Source organism: Lygodium microphyllum, unplaced genomic scaffold (genome assembly GCF_053477565.2).
Source record: "Lygodium microphyllum isolate KBCC unplaced genomic scaffold, Lygodium_microphyllum_v1.1.10 scaffold_33, whole genome shotgun sequence".
In the NCBI taxonomy this organism is placed as follows: Eukaryota; Viridiplantae; Streptophyta; class Polypodiopsida; order Schizaeales; family Lygodiaceae; genus Lygodium; species Lygodium microphyllum.
In genome coordinates, this window is record NW_028229516.1 from 1,858,649 (window position 1) to 1,868,720 (window position 10,072).

Consider the following 10,072-nt stretch of genomic DNA (forward strand, 5'->3'; position numbering starts at 1 on the left):
TCTCCTACACCTTGGGGATTGGCCCCTCGATGCGTCGCTCAACATTTAGACATTTCGCACAAACGTCGCTCAAGGTACCAAATAAGCGTGTCCAGGAATGTACCATTGTCCTTACTTGATTTCCCCTTTAGGATCCCACGTCTACCCTACAGCATGGGTACCTCACTGCCTCTCAACGTAGGTCGTGTCCCCATAAACCAATTGCAATGCATGTCCAGGAGCTAATCACTGATACTTTTAAATTCGTTTTCATGGTCTATGCATTTGGTGGATGCCTAGTGCTCAAACATTTAGCAAAACAGTATCGTGCACAAGTGCAAAACATTCTTTTAATGGTTTCCAACTACCGTTCGTGCTTCGTTGCATGTGCCTAGCACCGAGGTGATCCTCGTGCTACTAAGCTCTTAATTTCAATTATCATCCGTCCTAAATGCTATGCATAGAAATTAGCAACTTTCCCATCATTTCACACGGCATTTAGACATATTTCAACTTCTCTACCCTACCCCGTTTAAGTATTGCATCGTTGGATAGATTTATAGGGTATTTCACCATCATTTTATGTGGAAAAAACAAAAAAAAAACACACTAGAACAAGAAGGTGGGGTTGAACTGAGGCAAATCCTCATGCTTCAGTCCCCACAAACATTCACAAACATTGTTCTTATTTATCCTTATTTTTCGAAACCCAAAATGTATTTTTCCCCTATTTTTTAGGGTCTTTCCACCATTTTCTTGTATTTTCCCTTATTTTTATGCATTATTTAATTACTGAAAATTCAAAACAGGTTATGGGTTGTGGCCCTTAGTTCCTTCTTGCAGAAAAAATGAAAGTTTAGTTGATGTTCCTATTCACTTTCCCATTCTTATGCCAAAAACCCTCATTTTCCCTTGTTTTTTCATGGTTTTTGTGTTTTAGCATATTATTTTGAACCACAAGATGCATATTTTTCTGATTTTTTGATTATGACCAGCAAGAACTCATAGAAAATAGTATCATGAACAATTTTTATCCCACATGAACAACTTTTCATCCATCAAAAGCCATAAATGCTCAAATTTCCTTTGAAAATTTTAAATTACTGCTTATTTGCGTGTTTCGGGTTTCATGTCCATGGCTGTAGATTTGGAAATCATCAGCACTTCATGTCTAGCACCATCACCAATCACCATTTCCAGCCCGTGGAGCAATCCGATCCATGCCGGACAAGCCTCCATCATTCTTTCTTCTTCCTTCTTCTCCCCACATGAACTTGCCTTTAGAAGAGAGAGAGGGAGGAGAGAGAAAGACTGAAATCAGAGATCTTCAAAGAGGGCATCATTCGACGGGCGAAGGGCGGCGAAATGATTGGCATCCAGGAGGGAATGAGGGGCAGTGGTCAGTCGGCATGGTTGTTCACAGCCAGGGAGAAGCACCATCATCCTCATGGCGTGAATTTCGGGCGCAGTCTGTTCACGTTTTCTTCCCACGATTTCATGCATCATGCCTCTCCAAAGTTTCATGTTACATTTAAATTTGGGCTCCCAAGGGTCACTTGCCCATTTTGGCCAAATTTTGTCCACCTCTTCGCATCTTGACCGGTTTCTTGGCCATTTCTCCGTCCGGACTCGGAATCGAGCTCTGAAAAATCCTGGGCGTCCGGCTTAGCATCCCGCATTGGCCAGTAGCTCGTGTCAACCCACATGACTGTCTGAAAAATTATGAAAAATCAACAAGTGTCGCTCGGGCGCCTTTAAAGCACTTTGGCGCTTAAAATCGTCCTAGATCGAGCCGCCGCCTTTGACATTGAATATTTTTCCCTTGATATTCATAATTTTTAGCTATTTTTAAGCACTTTCCGTCTCCTAAATTCCACTCTCACACTTGTATCTTCAGGAAACATCTTGGCAGTCCATTGGAAAAGATGTCTAGAAAGCTCCACCCGGCACTCCCATGGAATGTTACGGGGTTTGCTATCTAGGGCTTTCCACGTCTGCCATGTAGCAAAAGTATTCCAGCCGTTCCCACTTAGGACCGACCCGAATAGGGTTTTGCTTATTGGTCATTTATTGATGGCAACTAGCGTCGAACCCAAGCGAACTACTTTACGCAGAAATGCTAGGTTCAAAGTGGATTCACGCTGCGCTTGGTTCAAGGAGAATGGAAAACGAGAGGGATGTGAAGCTCAACCTCTCTGCCATAAGGCATAGTCCCATTCTGTTCCCCTAAAATAGTGTAAATCGGGATCAATTATAACTCTAGGTAAACGCTTTTGTGGTTTGTGTTCTTTGACGATCTTCTAGCTGTCCATCGTGATTTGAGAAAAGTTCCCGGCCAACCGGGATCACCCATCTGTAGGACGGACCTATGGCCACATCCACCGCACTTTCCTCAGGTTGTTTTAGTTATTTAATTACCTAACACATTTAGTTGGACATGTAACAATCAACTTCTTTAATTAGCCTGTTAGGCACTAGTTCTTTCGCGTAATCATATCACTTAACATAGAAAAACAATGTCAAACAAGTTCCTTATTAACACATTATCATATTTATCTTTGAAATACAAAAAGTCCAGCCCGTAGGCTTATCCACAATCCACCCGAAGGCTATCCAACAATCCACAGGGATCACTAATCCAAGTTTTCGCCCATAGACTAGTATGCGAGCCTCGAGATCCAATCCCGAGTCACGCTAGCCTCTTCTGTAGGGCTCGAAAGGTGAGGGATTTACGACCAGAGCCCCCCCTGGCACCCAAGCATCCTCTTGCTCCAACTAGCGCTCAATGGAGAGACCTCTCACGGCGGGTTCGGTCCACCTTCCCGGTGCGGTTCAAAACCCCCTTGGTTAGGGTTAGGCAGGCAGTCGCGGGTAACTGAAGCTGCCTCTACCTTTCGGCCTTCAACCTGAAGCATTAGATATCCATTTATCCTTTAATTCATTTGGTCAAACAAAGCAAAACAGTGCTCTTAAATCTGTAACAAGCACACACATTTCCATTTGTCGTTTGTTGATGGCCAAGTGCTAAGGAGTGAATCCTTCTTTTCAAATGTGTCCATCACTCGATCCGGGATGACTTGCGACTTGGCAAGTTCCCATATATCCTGGGTTAGGGCGTACCCTATTAACCCGACTTGGTCAAACCTTAAGTTTATAGATTATTCCAGTTTATCGGCTGGTCTTTTGCTTGCAAACAATTATATTTACTCAAGAAAGATATTATATTAGGATGATTATTCATCCTCTTGCAAGATAACTTGTGTAAGGACCTGCCGACCTCATTGCCAGATTTTTCCATTCCCTTGTGATCCAATCACAAGTTCATACGACTCCACACTTGTTGCACAAGTGTCACATTGAACTATGAGACTATTCTACTCATCACATGGAGTCACGAAACAATCTGTTCCTGATTACATTAGGCTAACGTTGTCAGTCCTAGGGTTTGAAGTTCCATCGCTTTTTAGCCGCTTTTTAGCGTAAGATTCTTAGGGACAACCCTAGGTCACTTCTCAAGTATGTTTCCCTATCCCTACATTTGGTGAATGTGGGCAAGTATTCAGGGTATAGGAATTTTAGTTTTAGCAATATGTGTGACTAGGTCACATATAAAATCCTATTGAATTCTTTGGAATTGAATTAATTCTTTTTAAAACGAGTACTCCATAGGTTTAGATGTTTAGGTTTATGCCAATTTGTTTAATTCATGATGATAATTACGCTATCATTTCCATAAACACATGACTCATTGACTATGCGTAAATTGATTTTCAACCCTAACTTAATGATTTAAGATCAAGCATAGGTTAGGTTATAACCTAATTCCAACTAATCAACTTGCTAACAAGATTCACGCTAAACAAGCAACCTTTTACTAGTAGTTATGCAGTTGAAAAAACAATAATTGACCAATTTATACAAACCTAAGAATCATTTCATGCCTTGCTTTTTTTTTTTGCATGGATTATTAGCACTTTCCTTAATAACTCATTGCGAAGAAGATATGTCCTAATAATGAGACATGCAATTAATATTTCCATGCCTAAACGGAGTACGTTATCTTAATTCCATTTTGGAAATGTGGACATTAATCTAATTCAGTTTATTGCAATGCATCAAATTACTTGCTAGAAATGCATATCAATCTTTTCTGCCCACTCTATTTTGTTCATTTTATTAGAAATACTAATGACTGAATTCCTTCGTGGTGAGTTAATTTTTCTAAAGCATTGAGACAAAAATGCATCCTACTTCCAAAAACCATCTTATACGCCCAATTGAATTATAACAATGTAAATAAAAATCAAGACGAAAAGAACCTAAACTTGTGGTGAGATGTCCACCTGGATGCCAGGATACGATCCTCCTGTGGTTGCGCCTTGGGCTTTCTTAGGAGGCATTGTGAATTGTAGCCTTTCCATTATGGACGTAGCTTTGTGAATTCCCTTTTTGAAATACCAGTGTCCTTTATGAGTCGTTTGTTCTTTCCTTTCGTAGCAGCTCTTCGAAGGGATACTTGTGGAGGAGGGAAGAGACTACGAAAAGGGTTCCAAACCGGGAAGGGGGTGTTTCAAAGTGTTTCGCGAATAAGGCCCATTAAATCCATGGGAAAGGCTTAATGGCCTTATAAAGACTCACACGAATGGGGGATAAAAGGTGTAAAAATCCTTACAAGGGCTTTTGTATGGGGAAAGAAAAGTGTCAAAAGACCCTTAACACCCTATTTTCTTTTTGTAAAGGGGTAAAACAAAAGGGTATATAAGGGTCCTTAGGGAGGGAATTTTCTGGATGGGGTGTTATATGCAAGGGCACATGAAGGCTTTGGAATTCCCAGGGGCAGGGGGTGTTTTGACAATCTGTCACGAACCACGGCTAGGAGGGGACTTAAGGGGTTTCCTTGGATTATCTTCCCTCTATAGAAGGTTTATAAGAAATTATGCTCATGTGGTGGCTCCTTTTAGTGATGGGCTAAAGAAAGAATATTTTTATTTGGACTCCATAGTCAACAAGAGTTTCAATGAGTTGAAATCTCTATTAGTTTCAGCACCTATTGTTGTATGCTCAAATTTCTCTAAGGAATGCATTATATGTGTAGATGCTAGTGGACGAGGAGTTGGGGCTATTTTGTATCAAGACCATGGAGTTATAGCCTATGAAAGTCGCAAGCTTGATGAAAAGGAACATCAACTACATGTCTATGAAGAAGAAATATTAGCAATTTTGCATGCTATCAAAAAGTGGCATCACTATATATATGGCAGTCATTTCAAGGTGAAAAGCAATCATGATGTGCTAAAATACTTCATTTTCCAACCAACTTTATCCCCTAAACAAAGGCGGCGGTTAGCTACTCTTCACAGCTATGATTTTGAAATATCTTACATGATTGGAAAAGATAATGTTTTGGCTGATGCTTTATCACGTATGTGGGCATGTTCTTTATCCTCAATTTCAATCATACATAAGGATTTAATTCATGACATCCAAGAAGAATATTTTCTTGATGAGCAAGCATCAAAGATGATGAAGTAATTTTACCAAGGAAAAGGAAAAGATTATTCCAATTCTAATTTGCACAACGGTCTTTTATGATATCATGGTAGAGTCTACTTGACACCTTAATCCTCTTTCAAAGACTGTATTTTGCATGAGATGCATTATTCACCTTTAGCAGGTCATCATGGGTTGTTCAAAACATTTGACAAAATCCATAAGAGCTTCTATTGGAAGGGCATTTTGTGGGATGTAAAGGATTATGTAATGCAATGTCCTCCATGTCAACAAAATAAAGAATCATCTCTTCTACCTGATGGCTTACTTTAGCCACTTCCTATTCCTCAAGGCAAGTGGATTGATATCTCTATGGATTTGATTATGGGATTGCCTACAACTAAGCATGGGTGGAATAGCATTTATGTAGTAGTTGATTGATTGACTAAATCAGTCCATTTCATCCCTACAAAGGCCCAATTTACAGCAAAGCAAGTGGCTCAACAATTCATGGAATGTATTTTCAAGCTTCATGGTTTGCCAATGAAGATTGTGTCCGATCACGACACTAAGTTTATGGGAAGATTTTGGAAAATTTTGTTCTCTTCAATAGGAAATTTTTTGAATCCTAGTACCGCATACACCCGCAAATGGTTCGGAAAACTAAAAGAGTTAACAAATGGCTAGAGGTTTATTTGAGGCACTTTTGCCATGAGACACAGAATACATGGGACCAATGGCTCCATCTTGCATAGTTTTGCTACAACAATACTAACCATATGAGCATTGGAATGTCTCCTTTTGAGGCTTTATATGGCTACAAAGTACAAGTAACCTCTGCATTGTTTCATGAAGATATAAATCCACAAGCCCATGAGGAGTTGGAAAAGATGGAGGCCCTTATGAAGCAATGCAAGGAAAAAATTCATAAAGCTCAAGAGACAATGAAGGTCTATGCAGATGAGAAAAGAAGAAATGTGGAGTTTGAGGAAGATGAATGGGTATTTTTCAAGGTTCCCAAGTCACGTTATGCTTCTCTTAAAGGAGGACACAACAAACATGCTCATAGGTTTTATGGCCCTAATCGCATTATCAAGTGAGTTGGGGATCTTGCTTATCAACTAGACTTGCCTTCCAACACAAGAATCCATAATATCTTTCATGTGTCTCAACTTAAAAAGTATGTGGGACCTCAAATTCAAATTCTTGAAGAATTACCTCCCTTGGATGATGATGGTCTAATCATCTATAAGCCCGAGAAGATTATTGGCAAGCGGGAGAAGGTTCTAAGGAACCGTATTCTTGTTGAAGACCTTATCAAATGGAAGGGTTTGCCTATAGAAGAGTCTTCATGGCAACAAACATCATATTTGGAACAATTTCCATGGCTTCAACAAGAGGATAGTTCATAAACAAAGTAGTAAACAACTTCCTGTATTAAATTTCTGCGGCAAAGTAAATTGTCTTATTGGATTCAAACTTCAATTTTTGAAGGCATGGTTGGATACTAAATATTGTCCTCTACATTTCTAAATTTGAAACATGAAAATCGGCCACTTCTAGCTCAAGATATGGCCCATTTTTGTACTACAGCCTATTTTGGATAGTTTACAACAACTTGTTCCATTTATCTGGACCATCTTCATCAACTTCTATGATCTTCATCAACATGGAACTTTATTTCAGTATGAATTCCAAATGCTTCAAGCTATCATTGTAATCATCCTTGTAATTTGTTCCCAATTCAATTTTGAGGACAAAGCTCTTTTAGGCGGGGATGGCTTGTAATAAAGCATAAGTCACCTTAGTCTAGAGTAGGCCAGGGTTAAGTATAAAAGGGGGAAGATGTAACTTGTGAGGGATATTTTTGCAACTTTTAACAATACATGTTTTGAGGCTCCTTCCTCCCACCAACTAAGAGGGTGCATGCTCTTAGCCACCAAGATATGGGGTGCATACCATGTCCCACATTGACGTGAGGTGAATATTCCTGTTGCAGCTTACATCTTTGATTCTCAGCTTTCCATGGTAATATTACTTCAAGTTTAGCTACCTTGGCTATGGCTAATTTACCAACATGATGTATTTCTTGTATTTTTTTGAAGAGTGGTATATTTCATGAATTTCCAATTAATTGATTTGCTATGAGAACTGGTTTATTACATCCATTTTGAAGACTCAAGGATCAAAGGAAACGGCCATAAGTTTTACATCGTCAGTGAGTATTTCTTGAGAAAAAGAGGACATGTATGACAAGTGTCCTAGCCTACAAGAAGCACATGAAGTGTTGATAAGCTACCAAGTTTGAATTGCAAACGGAATGCTCAATTGGTCTGTTGGTACTGATGGAAAAGTTATTACAATACCTCTTGCTGAAGTTTTAGGCCAAAATAGGTTTCATCCACAAGTTTATGACTTGAAGAAGCTTTCAAAACTAAGCTTTAGCATGCCAAATTAGGAGGAAAATCAATTAGGCTCTTATAACTATGAATGGAACCAGTACAAGGGTGATTTTTTCAACCACTTGATTATAAAGAATGCTCATCTTGTGTACAAGTTATAGTGGACCCTACTGCAAGACTTTGAATGTGGGCATGATATACTCATGAATAATCCACTTTGAAGACTAGTGTCTCAATCTAGTTTAATGTTCTACATTCAAATCTTAAAGGCTACAATGAGACATGTTTTGATGTTGGAGGAAGATGCGCACATTGTATACCAAAGACTTATTGATGCTGCTCTTGAAGGGAAAGAAGGGGAGAAAACGCATACACAAAGGGGTGAAGGAGCCTATGATGCAGAGCTATGGATGATGGTGCTATTTGAGAGGCTTCCATGTGTGATTTTCTACTATCATTAAAGATATGGGAAAAGAGGTTTGTTTTGGAAAGACCTGTGTGTTTTACTGTTCAAGGCTAAATAAGATTTTATGCCACCATGGTGATGAAAGTAAGGAGGAGGAATGCTATTGGGGGAGGATGTGCTTGGAGAAGGAGGATATTAGGGTGATTGTGAGAGATTCCACCATGTTGTAGTAGTTCTGGTATAGCTTCAAGCGAAAGCGTCCTAAGATGCAGCATATTTGAGCTCAGCTCTAACCGTTCAATAGAGCCTATGAAAATTGTTTGTAGCACTAACAAACGGGAGAAGGCATCCATCATATTGAGGGAGTTGGTATTCATACAGGTCATCATCGTGTTCAGTAGAGGAGGAGAAGACTCATTGTTTTGTTTTTTTTTTCTTTCCATGCATTAGTTGTGGCTGTGTGGAAGCAGTAAGAGAGAAAGATGAATTGAGTTGTTGGCTAACAACGGGAATTTATGAGACATGTGTCTGGTTCTATGTGTAAAGTTGTTTGGAAGGCCGTCACCTTTGGAGCACCACGATTGCGAGAAAGCACTTTGGAAGCCGAAGTAAATGGTGTTAAAGATACATGTAATCAACCTTGGAAAGCTCGGATGACAAATGATGATATTATTACACATGTTGTTGATGAGGTTTTGACGGGTGATGAAAGAGTTGGAAGACTACAACAAAAGTGATGGAAAAGTAGATGACTATGATGAAAATGGTGACTAAGCTTCCTACGATCTCTCTGGACTACATAAAATAACAATGAATTTTGGCAAATTTCGCAGGTTGAAAAGTAGTGTTTGAAGACTCTAAGAATACAAATAACATTGCATGAATCACGGATATGTGTCCACGTTTTTGAAATGCTAAAGGCATGTGATCTATGAACGGTTGAAGAGTGTTTGAAGATGAAGAGCAGACAACGGATCTCATAGTAATCTGGATTTTTGAAGAACGTGCTTTCAAATGGGCTCCAATGAGATGTTGCAGCAGGTGTTGAACTACAACTTCGATATCATTGGCACAATAGTTGGATAATGCAAGAAATTGGATGCTACCCTACAAATTATACACTAAAAACCAGGTGTTGGTGCACTTGTCCAGGATGTCGGGGCATGCGATGATGGGTACTTGAGCATCGAGTTCCAACCACAATGACTCAGAAAATCACTAATCGAGATGTTGGATAGTACTTGTTGTTGCGAGGCCCATGGGACGACCTTCCCCAACCGTTGCTACTCTAGCTCATACATTGTCACCTGATACTCCTGTCTCTCTACAATGTCATCACCCCCAGCCATCATCGACACCATCATCATCATCATCATTATCATCATCATGCTCGTGTGTTTCATATTTGTGTAATGGATAAAGAAGAGCTTGATGTTGGCCTTACTGGTAGGAAGATCATCATTGATACCTAAGGTGGCAAAAAAGCTTAATATGTAAGCTTTTAAAAATGAAATGAAAGGATGGGATCAACGTTTAAGTTGTTTTTTAAAAGCATAAGCTTTTTAAAAACATAAACATTAATGTTTTGTTTTGAAGCTAAAAATCCTTAGGCTTTTTTGGATAAATAAAAAAGCACAACATGAGAGGAAGAGGAGGAAAAACTATAAAGGAGGACTACAAGATCTTGGGAGGGCCATCAAAATCAAGTGAGAGAGGCTAGAGGTGGGGCTTGTATCGCTTGCCCTCTTTGATCTTGCCATCCAATTCGGGAGAGAGGCTTGAGGTTGAACTTTCT